General features: G+C 39.9%; 1 long non-coding RNA gene across 2 annotated transcripts; it reads right to left on the bottom strand.

The window, feature by feature from the left end:
- Positions 1–10,815: 10,815 nt before the first annotated feature.
- On the bottom strand, positions 10,816–16,510 carry LOC128088458 (uncharacterized). 2 transcript variants are annotated; one of them, XR_008210253.1, is made up of 2 exons: positions 15,379–16,510; positions 10,816–14,347 (listed from the first exon to the last, which is right to left on the bottom strand). It is a non-coding gene; the product is annotated as an uncharacterized LOC128088458 (long non-coding RNA). The 2 variants fall into 2 exon arrangements; XR_008210254.1 differs by having other exon boundaries at positions 10,816–12,881.
- Positions 16,511–19,569: the final 3,059 nt, after the last annotated feature.

The raw sequence follows: 19,569 nt of genomic DNA, 5'->3' as shown, positions 1-19,569 counted from the left end.
TCCCAAGCGAAAGATTAAACATACATGGGCTTAATTATATCCTTATCCCCATAACTAACAACTAAATGAAACTCCGTGCTATGCACTATGTGGAAAATGAACTCTTCAGTATTACCTTAGCTTTGTTAACCAGGGTATTTTTTGTGTGTCTGTCCAATGTGGACAAACTGTACATTCAGCATAAGCCATTAATGTTGTTAATTATTCATGAGCTAATTTTTGCAGAGAAGGTCTGGAATCTTTCCTGGAGCAGATCTGGTGTTCTCTCACTTCTGCATTTCAGTGAGCCCCTTTGGTCTGAAGCTCCCTCCTACCAGGTTGCTTCATTTCTCTGCGTCAGAGCACACGCATGTGCTGCATAAAGCACGTAAGAGCATCAACGTGGAGTATTTATGCAGCAAATTTGTGTCTGTTTTGCAAGATATGGAATGTTTCATATGCAAGTCATTAATTAGATGTAGATACTGACAACGACAGGTATTGATGCACATGTGTATAATCTTGGAAAATGTTGGCACTTTCCTATGCATGGGGTAATGAAATTTAAATCTATTAATATCAGAGAGAAGGTAAGATGTTGTTCTTAGATTGTGTTTGAAAACATTTGGTGAGCTCTCGGTCTGGTATCTAGAACAAAGTACTGCTATTCAAAGCAAAATGATAAAAATAAAATAGTGAGAACCTTCTAACCAACTATGACAAAATATTTTCCTTCTTTCTCCTACTAGTTCTTTTTGACTTTGTGTCTTACTCTTCATTTCTGCGTTTGATTTCAAATAACATATTTTATCCCTTTCTTTCAAAGGAAATGGAGATTAAAGAGCATTGTTAATTGACAGAAGAGATGTTATAGAGATTGTCAGTTACCTTTTGCTGCTGATAGCCATCAACTCTAATAGAAATGTAAGAACACAGAACTGGAAAGGACCATCTGGAACCATCTGTAAGCCGTTCCCAGCACTGTGGGCTACTATAAATTAGACATTTAATCACAAACAGTGCATAGAACATCTTCTCCACATGACATGGGCCATAAAACAGTTCGTGTGTAACACAATTAAAAAAGATGATGATTAATAATGAACATCCAGAACTGTAATGGGTCATAAAAAGAACGCAGCATCAAGCACCATCAGCTTCTGAGAACAGGAGAGTATAATTTTGGGGTAGAATGATTTTAAGAGATAAAGTGTGAGTTTTGCTGTAAGAAGGCAAAAATGAAACAAAGAACAAAACAGCTTCCGTTATTGTGACGCGGGAGATTTCTTCATTACCTCAAACCTTGCAATCTTAGCTTGGACTGTGTGACCCAGATTCACCTCCCACTCACTTGCTGGAGTGGTGTTCATGATGGAAGTGTACGTTCCTCTCATTTTCATTTTCATTTTCCCCCACTGGCAGTACCACACTCTAATCTGAGCGACATTCTGAGGTTCTAACACAGCAGTAAGTACTGCTGACTCATGTGCACCTGGTTAGCTAGCTCTATTAGAGTGTGTGCAGACCTCTACGAATACATGTCTCCTGTAAAATGCCATGCCACGCCACTATTAAATTATACCATCTGACACAAACACATTACTCTGAAGGCATATAAAGCATTCTAGGAATTGTTCCTTGTGAATACATTTTGACACACGGTGCATCTCCTTTGGACAATGCAATGTTATGATGGTTGCTGAGAACATTTTACAGGAAATGTATCTTGATTTCCAGTGTCACTGTGGTTTACTGAATACTTATTGGGTGAAGAACAGACAACTTTTTTCCCTTCTCTAACTTTGCAGATAGCAAATGCTATGTAGTTTTTGATCTTGTGATGCTTTCCCGAGAGATATCTTTCTGTGGGCATAAAAATCTATGAATATCTACAGCATCTGATCCATAGGTCATTTGACCTCTGGTGATGAGCATCCACCCAGGGCAGTGGGATGGTCAGTGGAGAAGGTGAAGGCAGGGCAAGAGAAGATGCCTTCAGTTTAGCATGTCCAGCCTACATCCCCTTCTCACCAGCTGTAGATGACTTTCAGCACACAGCCACTGCTCTTCAGCCATTGGGGAGGTTTGAAAGAACTACAGATGTCTGTACAGAAGTGCACAGCAGTCCTGGCTAATTCTCATGGTCTGATTCTGTTCTACAAAGATTTAGGGGCTTCTTTGCAGTGTGCTTGTCTGCTGCCAATGGCCTTGCAAGGAGAACAAGCATCATTTGAGATTATATTAAAGCTATAGATGAAAAAGTGCATCCAAAATACTGTAGTTTCTTGCAGTGGTCTGAATGATAGCCTTTCTTTCTATTCATTCCGAGTAAGTCTTCCTTGTACGGTGTGACTGCTTAATCTAAAAAGGAAGAATAATGGCTAATGGACCTTTTTATTAGATGGCTTTAGGGTTTGAGGTGCTGTTATCTTCTAGCACTAGGGCCAGGCTGAATCTGAGGGCTTTCAGTTAGCCACAGTCATAAAACAGAATATAAAACAATTGTGCAGAAGTGAAAAAAAAAAGAAGAGCTTACCACATCTTTTAGTTTCCCTTGATCCTCATGGGCTGATGAAGAAATATGTGGCCTCTGTAAATGGAAGGTATTCCACAAATACATTGAGTGGAGCCTACAGCATCCCAGAGGAGCTATTCATCAACTTCAACAGGAATATGCAACGGGAGGCCTTCACTGAATTAAAAACAACAGGAAAAGAAGAGCCATCCACTTATCTCATCATTTGGTTATCTCTGATTTCAAGGAGTGCACAGAAATGTTAAGCCCTCACTAGACTTTTTATAAGAGCTCCTAAGCCTGCTGTCTTTTTTTCCCCTCAAGTAAAAGAGAGAGCCAACAATTTCTGCATGTGCTGTCTTTCAAAGAAAGTACATTTTAATTACATCTGCATTAAATGAGATTTAAATAATTTATTTTTACCGATTTAGAAACAGCTATTAAAATCCAAATTGAACAATTCAGTGGTGCTTAGTGGTGGTGCTTAGTAACTATAAGGAGTACTCAGCATGTTGCAGGGTTAAATCCCCCAAGAACAAGCAAATAATATGCTGTGAGTACTGACAAGCTTTTAGAAAACAGTTCAGTAATGGCCACAGCCATGATCTGGTGGAGCTGCTTCTTGTGAGGCCAGAGATAATTCAGCCTCTGTGCGACTTCATGCTTAAGACTTTCCTGATCAGGAATGGCCAAGTGGTGTAAGTTATGAGTTATCAGCCTTAGGTCTCAAGGTATAAATTACTCTCTGACAGGAAGCAAGATCTATAAATTGATTTTTTTTTAGGGGTAAGCTTTATTTACAGTAGTAAAAAGATAAGTACTGCATTTGCTAAGCCACTATTCTCAGGATGCTTGCAGCTTCCATTGAGAAGGGCTGGCAGGACTTTACATTGCACAGTGTGCTAGGCTCACAACCAGCAAGGCATCTTGATTGTATATGGAAGAACTTCTGTATTGTGTTGATCACATGTTCCATGGAAAATTTCGCTTTGAATTGAGCTTTTATTTCCCCCTCCCCCCACGGTGTAAAAAAAAAAAAACCAAAAATCCATGCACTCAAATTAGGCATTAAGAACTCATTCTCAAAGTTATTAAGAATGTTTTGAGTCTTCTACAGCCTCAAGTGAAACACTCTTCTGCATATCACAGGCTGCACAGTCTTTTCCACATTGGTTGGATTCTTTTAGCTCAGAAGTGAAGGATGGCAAATTCTAACCATCACACCTTTACTGTGCAGAAGGGCTTTGGGAAGAGGACTGTGATGGAAAGTTAATTCATTGGAATACAATTGCTGAGTTAGAACTGGTCAAAGCAGAAAGACTGACGGCGGTCGTTTGTAGAAATTGCCTTTGAGCTGGGAACCTTAATGACTACAACTGGCTAGAAATTTGGTCTTGCTTTTCATCCAAATACATTACCTCTATCTCAGCATTAATCCTGTCAGCAGCTGACATACAGGTACATACTGTCTTGCAAGAGAAATAAACTATTTTTCTCTGGCCTCCTCCATTTATGTTACATTACCTTTCATCTAATGCTGAGCCATCCACATCACTTTAGCAGGATACAGTGCAGAATGGTGGGGCTGCCGGAAGCCAAACTGCTACGCTTCTTATACCTTAGCTTACATGATTAAGCCTTTTAGAATCAGAACACTGCAGCGTATAACGAACTTGCATGATGTCAAGTGAAAGGGATAGCCAAGTGACAGAAGGTACTGGCTTAATATGACACTGCATTATGGTGTAGCTCCGGGGAATAAAATTCAGGAGAAATTATTTGGATAAAACAAATTCGATCATAGGCAAGTTTGCGGGTTTTGTTTCTTGTTTTTCTCTTGTTTGTTTGTTTGTTTGTTTGTATAAAGTGAAGATTAGTAGGGTAGTTTTGCTGATATTTTTTTACTGGAAAACAAAACCAGGAAAAATACAGGCAGTTTCTGCCCTGGTAAAAGTGTCAGTCATTTGGAAATGAGGCTTAAGACACATTCCAAATGACATTCACAAATAATACTGGTATGAACATTTAGAAAAAATAAAAATGGCTGAAATAGATAGAGAATGTCAAAAACTGTGTATTTTATCTATTTTTTTGTTTGATTGTTTATTCTCTTGCAGCTTGGAATTAAAAAAAAACAACAACGAAAAGGCTTTCATGCTGCACATCTGTCAAACCTGAGGACTCCAATGCACACAAAACTTACTATTCTTTAACTGCAGACTTGTATTCCATGAAATATGAAAAGACATCTGAAAAAGGCACCAGGTCTGACTGGGTGGACAAGGATGTCAGGAGAAAACTAGGATTTTGCAGAGATTGATGTATGTAGAAGGAACTAAGGATACATGAGTAGAAGTGCACTTCAGAGGTCAAGAAGAGTGAAAATTGTTAAAAGTTAGATTGAGCCACACAGACTGTGAATTTCCTGACTTTTCTGAGAACAAACAAAAGATCCTTTGTACAACAGAAATAACAAAACAAGAATTATTGTTGTGCAGAAGGGAGGGAGAGGACTTGAGAAATAACCCCCAGAATGAAGTGAATATATTGCCTTGGTTTTCAGTGAAGATACAGCAGTTAAGTGTAGAAACAAAGCTTATAGGGTGAATGCAAAGGAAAATTTGGAAATGGAATGGATGCATATGAAATAAAAACAAATCTAAAATTGCTAAGCATGCTTAAATCATATGGTAGCTGCTGTGCCAGAGATTTCATAGAATTGTCCCATTAAATAGTAAGCCTGGTACCAGCCTGTTAGTAAATCTGTCAGGCTGTGAGAGCACTGAATTACTGGCGATTTTTGAATATGGCAGCCATAAATAATGGAAGCAAGTGTGATTCAGGCAAAAAAAAAAAAGGGCTTCTGGCTGGTCTCAGGAGTACTTTGAAAAAGGAACAAGTGAGATTACACAGCCACATGCATTTGGGTACAAAACAGGTAAAAAGCACACAGGGTTTCATTAGAGGTACTCTGTGCCAAATACCTACATATCTTTCATTCGTATTAATGCCATTTTCCTAAGAAGGGTAAGACAGTCTGTGTTGCAGTAAAACATTTGTCATGATGCTACAAGAGATACTGCTAGGAACTCTAAGCATCGGCGATGCCCCAGAACAAAGTACAGGGAGCTTCTGTTATTTCCAAATCTCATCCTCTCTAATGAGGAGAACTTCTCTCTCTTCTCTCTCCTACAAAAGCTTCTTTCTCAACAAAAGCTGCAGAATAAGACATCTTACTGAAAGTCTTCAGGAACTCCAAGAGAATATGATAAAAAGATGGGTGAAAGTGGGACCTGTGAGTAGTTAGGTCTGAAAAAGGAACTAAAAACCAGAAAAAAAAAATCCTTTGGAAGGCATCTACAAAGGCCGGAGATGATGTCTGCAATATTTTTATTTCATTTTTAAATTATATTTTTATTACCAGCAGTTTGAGCTGTCATCAGAAGAAACTTTAGATCTTACTAAGAAGAAATATCCAAGAACAAAGATGCTGAGCAGGAGTGATAACATGCTTAGCAAAGTTAGAGAACTCTGCCCTGAAAGAGAGAGGCCTGAAGCAGTAGCTTTAGCAGATAGAGGAGCCATCTGTAGCTCGGTGTGAAGCACTCCACATTGAAAGGCGATGAGCACGCAGCCACTGGAATGGAAATGTGGGGTATGTGACCACAGCTGGTTCATCCCAGAGACCCAAAGTGGCAGTCTGCACTTAAGCACCAGTACTTCTGGTAGATACAGAGGGGCCTCCCTCGACCTGTGCTACAAAGAAGGGTCTCAGGCGAAGATGCTCCACAAGGGCTGCTCCCTCAAAAGTGATCTAAAATCGGATGTCACAGCATGAAACTAACAGGAGACACAAGGCTCTGGGCAAGGGGACTCTTATAACAAATGTGTGACCATGGAATGTTCAACAAGACACCGTACACACCGATGGCTGCTATTACTAGCCTGGTGCATCTTAATTAAAGAGGCAGGATAATCTGTAATTATGCAAGGTGGCTAAATGAAACCAATCAATACAGCCTCGTCTACCAAGACACTACAACGTGATGTTTCTTTGCTTATTGCTCTGTTCTTTTATTACCACCTTGAGGAAGATGCAAGGTATTACTGGGGCAGGCTTACCAACTCACCCTTGCTCAATATTTTATGTGTATTCTAAGACAAACTGGACTAGAATATTGGGCAAATTCCTATATATACGACAAATAACCTGATTAATATCATTAAATATCATTCAGATAGCCTTGAACAAGATTGACATTTGAGTGTTATGGCAGCCTGTGGTTAACCTAAGCAGACTGTAGATTAGGCATGGTCTGCTTGACATGATATTAAGTGGCCCTTATCTATAGCAATGTGCATTCCTCCAAATTGCTGTGTTTTATAGGTGTTCTTTAGTCAGAAATTTCACTCCCCTCCCCCCTCCCAGAAGCCCTTATTATCTACTAAAACCTGATATACTGAAACATGAAGCAGCACGCTATTTCTGTGAACATAAATTAGAACAAAGAAATGCAAATAATTGATAAAGAAAGCTAAAAGTACTAATGAAACATCATGATCAGTAAGCGTTAATTGTCTACTTGTCCCAAGTAGTATATAATCAGGCAAAAATGGAACACCTGCAATACAGCAGTTCAAATTCTGCTAGGAATTTTTTTTCTGTCAGCAATAAGAAAAGGGCAAATGTGCGTGATAAATATTTCTGTCCTTTATTTTTCCATAAAGAGAAAATGGGAGACTGCGTGCCTAAGTCATAATGGACAACTTTGTATTGCAGCGATGACTACAGATGTTGCTCTCCGTAATTTGCCTTCACCATTTCCAGTTATTTTCTTCCCAGCATTTTTGAAGGAGTTGGATCCAGTGCTCATTTATCACTTAGTGTTGGCTTTTAATATTTGTAAAAGAAAGAGAAAATTCAGTGTTTTTAGAAAAAAAAAAGGCTTAGATTCGTTGCAATCTGTCTGCTTCTTAAAGATCTGCCTAATTCATGCTAGGTTTGTCAAGTTTCAAACAAATACATGGGATGAAAATTGTCTTTGCACATTGGACGCTTTGACACTGCACAAGGCAAAATAACCAATTCCAGATTTCTTAAGTTGAAAAGCAAAAACAACAACAAAACACGCACAAAAGCACTATGAAATACCAATCTGCATGATTTCATGGAATACTGATTAGCGTTTGGAATGCAAAATCAGTGTGCTAAAACCAACAGAGGAGACGTGAGGTGAGTTTGTATCTAACAGTTGATAAACAGAACTATTCATGAAGAATTGCACAGAGTAGGGCACTTCATTTCAATTCCACTGGATCTCCAGAAGGCTCGGTGTTACTCAGTATAGTGGTTTGGGAACATAATATGGAATATAAAAATGAAATCACTGCTGGCCACAACTAGAAGTGATGAAAGTTTGGTGCCGCAATAAATAACTGTATCAGCAGACCACTTAGGCAGAGTGCTCAGATGACAATGATCTGTACAAGAGACCCATCCTACAGGCTGCCTTAGCTTCTGTGTTCTGTTAAAGCACATAACAGGTGTCTTAGAACTATGGAGAGCAACGCTGTACACCTTTCAACAAAGAATACATGCCATACAGGATGAAACAGTGAAACAAATTAAGAGGTTACAGTAAATAGAGGAAATGAGCAAAGCTTTTTATACTGTGCTGCAAAGCAGTAAGAAACCAGTGTTTCCTCAGTATATGGCACTATGCACACGCATAAAAAAAGGAAAAAGGAAAAAGAAGAAATAAAAAAGAAAATAGAAAAATGAAAAAAAGAGAAAAGAAGTGTTTTTGAAGCAAGAGCATGAAATCAGAAAAATTTCAGGAAAAATACAAGACTGACATTATTTAATCAGTAATAACCTTAAGAAGCTCAAACTTATTCATCTTCCAAAGAGAATATTGAGATGCTATTTTAATGATGGTTTCACAATCCTTACAGGAAGAATAGGTATCAGACAGTAATGACACCTCTCCTAAGAAGACAAATCCATGAAAACATACAGTGTCTGGAAGCTGACATTAGCTGAATTTAATCTGGGCCTAAGGTGCATTAACCTACAAATGAAGGCCAAGAAATTTACCAAGAAAAGTGCCTGATTTTCCATTTCTTTTAATCAGATTCAACAAATAATTCTGCTGAGAATTTAGGAACTTTTTATGCTATTGAACCTGGTCTTTAGGATCCTTGTAAATGAGAGGATATACAAGTCTCATGGGAAAGATGGGAACACAGGTATCAGTGACTGAAATCCTGCATCTTTCATCATGTAAGAGATGAAACTGTATCATATAAGGTTAAATCTATTCTTCTGCAATTATATCATGCTGTGATGCTTTCTTTAAGAAATTTCCAGTGCTTGGAAAGCAAAACAGACCATCACCATAGTTATCTCACGTAAGCTGAAACACTGAAAAGTTCAAGAGAGACAAGTGACTTGCTGAGATAAAAATGACTGTCCCTTTTTGCCTTTTTCCCTGGTCCATAACAGGTGACAGTTGTTTAACTCAATGTCTTATCTCTATTTCCTTCCCCAGTGAGAAAGAGTCACTTGCTGAAGTGAAATAGCTCTCCCTGTCTGGCTAAGAACTTCTCCCTACTTAACTTCTCTCAAAGTGGGAAGTGGGAATTTTGGCCTCCAACTCACTGAAATATGGAGTTAAAAGCCAAGGGTAGACTCTATCTCTTCCTCGATGTTGGGTGGAATACAGCAAGGTCAGCAAGACAGAAAGACATTGGCTTCTTAGCAAATCACTAATTAAATATCCTTCAGAAAATCAACAATGAAGAAATTACCCTTGAAATTTGGCTTATCAGCCTTCTTATAAAGATATGTAGACAGGCAGGCTAAATTTCATGCTATTCAAAGCAAAAGTAGAGCACAAATTGCCTAGTGCAATGAATACTCTGCATTCAGACTATGATGGCCTATGTCTGAAGCATTTTAATACACTTTGGAAGATGATGTTTTCACTATAATATATGTCACTAATGTTTTATATGGCAAGTGGCGTCATACTATGAGGATCTCCTGGAATGTCCCTGCTTCCAGTTAAAAAAGTTCTCCTTCATCTCTAAATAGATTACACCTTCAGCAGGTGTTTGAAATAGGCAAAGGTCTGTAACCTCATAAAGAGGAAAAAAAGAGGATGATTGGTCAGACATGGAAAGTGTGAGGTGGTAATTATTTTCATATGACACGCGAGAGATGCTATAGCAAAGCTGACTAAAGCTGAGCATGAGTTAGCCAGTCCTCTTGAGAAGTGATGTCAGCCAACTTTTGCTTTCTCCAGAGCTATGATTAATAAACAGGGAGGATTATTACAGTAACTTACTCTTAGTGGGCAAGGAGTGACATCAACAGCAGCTGAGCAAACTGACCAAACTTAGTTGTGTGTCGTTGAGTTTTTTTGCTAGCAATGACTAACAAGGGGCTAACAGCATCCCAGGGCACAAAGAGCCCTTGGAACCGAAAGGAGGCTTCTGGTGGAGCTTTGCAATGACAACCACCATTTTGCTCTTCTGCTTTGTTTTACAGGTGAAAGACTTTTTGGCTGGCCTGCAGCAAGCGCTTAACTTTCTCTGTTCTCACAAGCAAACTCAAAACCAGTCAAAAACTACCCCTCTGCCTTTCCAACATAAATCTGTATGCATCATCTCCATTTTCTGCCTTGTCTGCCGACATGTAACAACTTTTTTTTTCGTTACTAATTCCAGAATGCCATTATAAGAGGAACTTATGTGTCCTTGGAGCATGGATTTTAACAGCAACAGCATAAAAAGTTTAGACATGAAATGTAGAATGCTGAGCATCAAGTTAATCTTGTGAAGAATGCTGTGTTTAATTACGTTTTCTTTTTCCAAACTGATAGAGACTTATAGCAACCCTGCCTGCCACTTAGCCTTTGTAAATTTGCCCTCCCTAAAATTAGACCTGGCCACCTGGAAATATTTACTAACTGAACTGAAATACTCTTGTGAAAGCACTGCCAGTGTAAATTGAATTCTTACCCCTGTAAAGTAACAGCACTCGCATTGTGCAGCCCTGAACGTAACTGTGAGGTACTCTGAGAGAAGGTCAGATACTTTGGACTCTTTCTGTCATGTTAACTTTTTCACATGAGGGGAACAGCGTTTGCACTGACAATGTAAAAGCGTATGACACCGCTTGCAACTCTGTGTTGTGTGCACTGAGAAAACAGTTCCAAACAGGAGCTAGAGGTTTGACAACATATTGCTAAAACCTTCCTGAGCTTAGCCTATTCAAATGCCCTTTCTGAACAACAAAAGGAAAGAAACAAAAGATGGAGTGTGCAAGCCAACAATTTATTTGTCCAAACACTAATAACACCGTGCTTCTCATTTTCTCATAGACATCTTGTGAGAGAAACAAAAGGGATTTTCTGAACTAAACAGTGAATAATGGTCCCAATAGTAATACGTGCAGGCTCAGCCAGAAACTGAGATGCAAAGTATACAGATATTGAAATCATAGAGACATAGAACTGTTTGAGTTGGAAGGGACCCTTAAAGGTTATCTAGTCCAACTCCCCTGCAATGGACAGGGACACTTATAGCTCAGACAGGTGCTCTGAGCCACCTCCATCCTGACCTTGAGCATCTCCAGAGATGGAGCATGGAGCACCACCTCTCTGGGCAACCCGTGCCAACGCCTCAACCACCTTCATTATAAAAACTTCTTCCTTACATACAACCTGAATCTCCTCTCTTTTAGTTTGAAACTGTTTCCCCTTGTCCTGTCACCACAGACCCTGCTGTATAGTCTGTCCCCTTCTTTCTTGTAGCCCCTCTTTAGATACCGAAAGCTGCTGTCAGGTTACCATGGAGGCTTCTCCAGGCTCCAGAAATGTTCTATCATAAAACAGTTAACCATATTCTAAACATTTTTTGTTGGAGGTTTTGCACAGCGTGGAGTGGTTTTTCCGTTCCAAAGCAGGTAGCAACATATTTTAGCCAGCAGGAAGAAGAGCTTGGAAACCATGGCAAGTTCTCCTTTCCATCCTTCCAACCATGGATTTCTTTGGAAGTCCTGGGCAGCCAACCAAGTGCTATGAGCAAACTTCCACTTTGTATCTTCCAAGTTAAAAAAGAAAGACAACAAATACCAGTTTCAACACTTACCTATACCGGAGATTAATCAGTAGATTTCTGCAAAGATTTTTGCCTGTCACGTACTGTCTGAGTACCAGGAATTCATGCTACCAGAGACCCTGATACTTTGAAGTTCAAACACATTTTAAAAGACAGGTTTAAATTTTGTGCAGTTATTACTGTATTTCAGTCCATTTTTGAATCCCAGAATATGCTTTGGAACTTTCCTTTTCCTAGAGCTATCAGATTTTCAGCTGATGACTGAAAATGTCTCCCAGCATCTCCAACTCCAAGTAATATAAAAATGTCTGTATTTGCTTGTTGAAGCAGCTTATTCTATGTGGATATTTTGTAATGAAATACAGCTTATTCTGTGTCGTACAAGCAGGTATTTCATTTCTATGAGATGGAGTGGTCAAAGGAAGCTACTGAGGTAGCTTCGTGTGGAACACTCACCTCCTGACTTTCACCTCCCTTTTCTGATTCAGATGTCCTACTGCAATTCCAGCCTCTCCTGCTGTTTCTGTTTCCAGATGGTGACATGCAGCAGGCTTCCCACAAACATTGAGACATCCAGCCATACCTGGGCAATTCAGAACAGCTTCACAGCTAGACAGCAGAAGCAGTCTTTCCCAGTGATTCAGCTTTGAGACTATGAGAAAGCAGTCTAACATATACAAAAGATGTTTTTTTAACTTTTCATCTTAACCAGAGTTTGACGTACTGTTTCAGCATCACTGGCTGAGGAAATGCTTCCAATTGGATGTGATCATAGTCAGCCAATAATCTTTGTAATAGTACTGAACTCTAATACTTTTTTTTCCTCTTAAAAACCCTCAATGAACTGACCAGAGGTGGGGGTGTGTGGAACAACTGGTGTTTGGTATATGACACTTTTTTCAGTTCCAGATTAGCAGTTCAAATCCAACCTGTGTCAGTTGTGACTAAGATGGTTATTCACAGGACTAACTTTTGTCTAGGGTAGATTTCCTGTGAAATTGATGGTGAGAGATAGGGTTTTCTAACAGATGATTCAGGGCAGGAAAAGGTAGGTTCTGCTCTGAATCACCTTCAGGAGCATTCTTCTCTTCTCTGTGGCACGGAGACAGGAGCCTCAGTCCCACATGAGGAAGCTTCTTGCATGGTCCTGCCAGTAGTCCATCTAACCCTCTTTTTCTCAAGCCAACAACAAATGCTCTGTGCAGAGAGAATGTGAGTCTGGCCACTTTCTGTGGGTCTTTCTCTTCAAACTCCCCAGCATCTGCAATTGTTGTATTAAGGATGTTAAAGGATATGTCCCTGCCTATTCCCTCTGGTAGTTATTTATGGACCTTTTTGAGTCTGCTGATACTGTCTGCCCCACAGCCTCCTGTGGCAACAAATCCCAGAAGTTCAGTCTCCATTGTGTAAGCACTGTATCTGTTTTAAATCTTTTCCTACTAGTTTCAACGAGTTCCCCCTGGTTCTAGCACTGCAGGGTTTGGTGGATAACAGTTCTACATTCACCTTATCTGCCATCTTCATGACTTTCTAAATCCCAAGTGTGCCTTCCTCAGCCTTCTCTCCAAACTGAAGAGTTTCTGCCTTTTACTCTTTTTCATTAGGCAGCTGCTCCACTACCATTACCATTTTAATGCCTCTTCTCTGACTCCACTATGTTCTTCTTGAGATGGGGAAAGCAGAACTGCACACAACATCCATGTCAGAGGTGCACCCAGGCTGTATGTACCAATGCAAAATAGTGCCTTCTGTCTTACTCTCCACACCCCTCCTGACAAAAGCACACATTCTGTTGGCTTTTCGGACTTCCACTGGTCATTGCATGGATAATTTTGGAGAACTAAGGTGCAGACACCTCTCAGCAATGCTACCCTGAGCGTCACTTCCAGACTATGTGCTGACTGGTATGAAAGGATTCCTTTTTCTCAGATCAGTCCCCACTCAGAACAAGTCACAGCATCAGGCAGCTCTGCTGAGTGTCGTGTTAGCTTGCTGGACCGTGGGGATGAACCAGCCTCTGCGAGTGGGTGAGGAAAGCTGTCCTGTGGCTCTCCCTGCTGTAATTCTCCCGTGAGCAAGCAGATTACTTTAGTATTCAAAGCTGTCAATTTGGCTCTGATCAGAGGAGCTAAATTCAGTTTAAGCGGGAAGAAAAAAGAATGAGAACTAACTACAAAATCTGCTTCATGAGAAATATCTGAACACTTCTTTGTTGTTTTTATACTTCCTAGATGCTTGGTTACTGCCTCTGAATGGACGGCTTCAAAGGAGCAATTAAAAAATGTGTGCATGGATACACAGATGAGCCCTGTTTGCACACAAAAACTTTATTCTGAGCTACCTTATGTCACCCCTTTTAGCAGGAGTCATCACGAGGGCATGACACCAATAAGCAGACAATGAATAAAGAAAATAACTGTTTATAAGTTCATCGTTGGCATACGAAAGTTATTGAAGAAGAACTGATATTCTAGGCAACTGGCCATCACTGCTGCATATCAGCCCGCTGTTCTCCCAGTGATTACAGGATGATTTTAAAGCTCATTTTAAAAGCACCTGTAAGAGATCTCTGAGCTTGGCAGGTACAATTCTGTGTGCTCTGATAAACACGCTTGCCCCATGTTTTGTGTGCACACTGAAGTCTGTAGATAAGGACGCTGGGCAAGCAGGTACTGAATTAGATGCTGTCCCTCCCACATGCACTCAAATACAAGCGTGGTGCTTCAACTACAAAACATGAAAACACATGAGAAAAGTTATTGCAAGTGGATTAGGGAATTCAGTCCAGATCTGGGGACACTACATCCACTCCAAAGGATCAGCCTCAGTGCTACCAAGGCAAATCTCAAGTGTTATTACTTCTAGTTATGGGGAAAATTCTGAAATAAGTTCTCAGAACTTAGATTTTCATCTTAATGTGGAAATTCTGACTTGTAAAAGGTACGTGTGCTTATAGGGAAGGGGGGTCAACTTAATTACATTAGCAAGCAATGTGTGTTTATTTCACTTCTCTCACTTGGCATATGTGAAACACTCTCAGAAACTTCCTAATTTCTAATGAAAATAATCACTGAACCCCATCCCTCAGAGGTTAGATGCCTGTGCTGGACGCGAGTCTGAAATGATCTTGAATGACCAAAATTAAATCTGGTGCTGGTAGTAAGGATACAGCACAGCATTGTTCACTGCATATTGCTAAAGCATATTATGTGCTTTAGCTGAACAGCATTTCAAGTTAGGGAGCTTCTGAATTTGCTGGTTAATGGTAAATTGAGATTCTCAATAAATAGACAGGTATCTGTGGTTTCTTGCTCTGTGAGAGCCAAGGCAGGCTCACAGGGCTTGAAACTGCCTCCCTTATAAGGTCACTGCTGCCTGAGGAAGAAGCATTGGTGGATACTTCCAAAGGTACCAAGGAAGTGCAAAAACACACTGGGAGCACTGACTGCACTTCATTTGACATCAGCTGAGCTTGTGCGCTTATCCACACCCTGCTTCCATCTACAGTTTCCTTCCTTCAGATCCCAAAACACTTTGAAAAACCAAGCAACTGCAATGATGTTTTTTTTTTTTTTTGCTATTCCTGATCCACTGATCTCAGTACTCCCCATCATTTTGTTTCCATTTTGCAGATGGGGAAGTTATGGACTTGTCCTAAGGGCCCAGCAATCAAGAGTAGAGCTAGAGAATCCAGACTTCCCAGGACCCCATCTAATACTCTGCTCGGAAAAGCTGTAAGCAGTCAGGCTTCTCCTTACCATCTTCACTTCTGGATATGTTGACTTTTCTGTGGTGATTTGTTCTACTGGGGATTCACAGTGGGAAAAGCTGCAGCGATGCACAAGATCAGCATGTCCTCTTCAAGGCACATGTTGGTGTCCTCAGTGTTTCACTTATGCCAGTTCTCTACCTGTCACTCTCACAAAGAGGGAATATCCATCAGTGTGGGTTGCTACGACTTTTCCCAATGGCCTGTGCACGATGACTACTTTGGAAGATTTGTCAGAGTAATCTCTTGTTGAGTTCAACTCAAAGCAAATGGCCAGCTCATGAGCTTCATTCAGTTCTCTCCCACTCATCTGCAGATTTAAAAGCACACAAAACAGTAAAAAATGCATCCCTGTCGTATAGGGAGCTAAAGCGAGATGATATTGTGCCTTTCTTACAATACAACCATTGGTATCTATGTTTTAAAGAACAAGGCAAAAAATACACGTTGATACGTGGAAGTTAAATTAAAAAAAGACTTCAGATTTTCTGTCTCTGAAGAGACAGAAAAGAGCACTCTGAGGAGGGCTACTCCAATTTACATTAACTAAACGTTCAGCTCTGCTTTTACAGAAAGAGTTGCAGGTTTTTCTGAAACCCACAGGCAATATTACTTTAAGAAGCACATCAGCTGAACAGCTTTTGCCTAAGCCTTGATTTCTAGTCTCTCTTTCCATCTCTCAATGGTTAATATTAATCTTCAAAGTCAAAGTTCAATTCAGCTGACTTCTGGTCCCACAGACAGTGTTAACTTCAGTGGCATTGAGAATTGGCTCTAAAAGCTGAAAGATAAGAGTTTGCATTCAATACGCTGTGATTAGCTGCAGTAAAAAGAATACAGAACGGAGAATTCAGAACTTGTAAGAGAAATAGACATCCATTATTCTTGACAAAACTCCACTGGTCTAAGAACAATTGTTATTAGGAATGGCTGCGATGATTCATTGTGCAACTTAATTTAGTGCAATCTAATTTTCATTATTAGCTTTAACTTACCTATAAGTGTTAAATGCTGCTTCAACTTTAGCCATAGATTTTTCACCCACCTTGATACCAAACAGGATCGGTCATCTGGGGCTTCCTCCCTGTGTGATTTAAATCACTGACATGACTCCAGTCACATCTTCAGTATCACTCAAGACACAGAGCTGCTTCTCAAGGAAAAAAAGACTACCCCAGTAATGTGACAAAAATCTGCCTATCGAGCCACCAAGGCAGGACACTAGGTTTTATGAACCACTTCATTTCATGTAGTTGTGGTTTAACTCCATTCTCTCTGCAGATTGGAGAAAATTCTCTTTGTACATAGATTTTACCCCACTGGAAATGCTTTAAACAAGAAGACACAATTTGTGTCGTTTCATCTCATACCAGTACCATCATCTGGCTTGTGTATTCGTGTCTCCTGCTTTTTGTTTTTAAGTGTGAAATGGCCACACATATGCTAAAATAGCATAGACATAAAATATCCCTTTTAAAGAAATAACTCACTGTTCAGGGATTGGAAAGGAAGATGAGTGAATTGCATAGCAGAAGATGTAGGTATAGTTCAGACAGAAAGAAAACATGCTTGCTTTTGTCAGCCAGACTGACTTTATACAAGAATCACTTCAATCAGAACATTTTTACTTATTCTGCCCCCCTGAGAAAAGTGTCATCCATTAGTATAAAAAAAAAAGGCAAGAAGTTGAAAGCTATTATTTACCCCACCCTCTAGATTGAGTTCTTATCCTCAAATGAACTTTATTTTTTGACCGGCTCACTAATTATGATTGAAAACACTGGCCCCTCCAAACAGCACAGAAGTATTAGAGTTTGCAGCAAAAAGACAAGGCTTAATTGGTCCTTATACATAAAAGCGGAAACATAAAACTTCTAAATATAAGTTTCTGGCACATCTTTTGTTGCTATTACAGTAAAATAAGGTACACCAGAGTGAAATTCCAGCTGATTTGCACAGAAATCTGTGCCAAAGTGTTTTCTAGTGACTGCTCTTCAAAGCAGGAGTGGAGGCACACAAATGCTATTGTGTGCAATTTGGAATTCCAAAATAGCCAGTAAATCACACAACCTCCACTAGGTGAATAATGAAGTGGCACCGGGCCATCCTTTTTAATGGTTTGTAGGATAAAATCCACAATTAGGAAATAAGAAGCAGGTTGCTGCTACGCTAACCTTTCTCTCTGTCCCACTCCTTTAGTTATTTCTGATTCAGCAAGGAACAGAAGCGTGCCTACAAGCCAGCTCGATAGGCTTGGTGTCACTCTGATGTTGTATGTGGTCTCAACTGGCGGCATCAGAACTGACATTAGAAATCCCAACTTCACGAAATGAACAGTGATCATCTGGGTTCTGAATCTGCTAGAAAAAAAAATAAAGGCAGAAAAAAGGAAAAAAAAAAAAAAAAAAAGAAAGAAAGCAAGAAAGAACGAAAGAAAAGAAAAAAAAAAAAAAAACCAACAAAACAGCTAAAGTCTTTCCCAAGAGCAATTGCCCTTTCTGGCAGGAAGGGGTAAAAATAGAGGCAGCTCATTAATATGGCTTGGCAGTGCTTAATGGCAGCTGGTCTGAAGAGCCAGATCAGTGGGCCTTTCCAGCAGTACTCCCGGACCGCTGCCAGCAGGTGTTGCTGTGTTCAACAAAATGAGAAGAAGTGGAGGGGTGGGGAGAAAAATATTTATAAAGAGAGAAATAGGTGTGAAAAAAAAATTAGTCACTGAGTAAAGCTTTCATTAGGCCTTTGGTAAAGCTATACACGAATTCCCCGAGGCAACAAGGAGCATGCTCTGAAATGAATAATGCTTTTCACTTCTCCTAATCTCCTTTCAGAAATTATCCTGGCTATAAATCACGCACACGGTTGCTGTGCTCTGCTTGTAGCCCTCCGGTTCTGCCACAGACCACACACCCTCCCCGGACCCCAGCCCTCAGCAGCCCCCAGCCTGATGCTTGGGTACAGAGCTCTGGTACTTGTGGGGCAGATTTTCCACTCTCTATAAAACCAAGGCAGTACAAGATCTCTTGCTGAGCGCCTGTCTGCTGCCAAATGACAGCAGTCACTGTGCCACCAGTATGTAACTAATTTCAGAGGGGCTGAGGACGCCGGTTAGAACCAAATTCAGTTTGGTCCTGAGAAAAACACAGTTCTGAGTCCTCTGTCAAAGCTTGGGTTTAGGATCCCCACAAAAGTGACTGTCCTGCACAGAAGTAGGTACGTGCATGCTCACCATTTGTTTCTTCAAGCGTGTCTCTCTCGCTGTCCTTCAAGGAGGAAAAATAAAAATAAAATGTTCTTTGCAACAACTGGAACCCTCAGTGTCAGACCGCAGAAAAAAAACGAAGGAAACCTGTTTCAAGGGGCTTCAATCCACGGCACGTTACAGCCTGAAAACTTATTATATGCATGTAAAAACTGGGAAACAAAACAACCTATCTGGTCATATGTTTCCCATTAACTCCCGATTTTTTGCTCATTCTACTAAAGCTGTTGTGTGAATAGAGCACATAGTTTGGTTGGAATCAGTGCTGCTCTGAGTACTCCCTGGTATCAGGGAGAAGAAAATTTGAAATCTTTCTTGCCTGGTCCACAGCAGTCATATTCTGAGACAGATTAAATGTGCATTACCGACAGGACATAAAAATACAATTGTAAGTACGATTCAGGCCAAGAAAAAAAAAATCTGAAGGATGGGGATTTTCTGGTAATCAGTGGGTGTTTTGAATGAGTAAAGACTGCATGATCATGCCATTTGTCATAAACGGTACCACATAAAACCAGTTATTATGTGTGTTTAAGAAAGGAGATTGATTTTCAATTTACTTGTGACCTTATGCATCTCTATTAATTTTGTACTGCCTAATTGGCATACGGTAATTTTTGAGTTTCGCTAATGTAAACTGAAATGGAAGTTGAAGTTGATTTTATTTCACCTGTAATTCATTGCAGCTTATTTTTAGATGTCTAAATAGTTTTTAATAGTGATGTAATCTGCACGTCAAGAAGCCATGAGACTTGGACATGAGCAATATGATTCATTTTTGAAGAACTTTAAAAGTATGCCTAAGTTAACAGAAGGACATATTTGTACAAAGAGTGAACTAAAAATTGTATCCTCTGCAAAAGGATTCTTAACCAGATGCATTTTCCTGAATTTGAAAATAATCCAAATTTGCAGATAGAT

Source organism: Tympanuchus pallidicinctus, unplaced genomic scaffold, assembly GCF_026119805.1.
Source record: "Tympanuchus pallidicinctus isolate F22 unplaced genomic scaffold, pur_lepc_1.0 scaffold34, whole genome shotgun sequence".
In the NCBI taxonomy this organism is placed as follows: Eukaryota; Metazoa; Chordata; class Aves; order Galliformes; family Phasianidae; genus Tympanuchus; species Tympanuchus pallidicinctus.
Note: the sequence above shows the minus strand (reverse complement) of the source record. Positions and strands in the feature narration are given on the sequence as shown.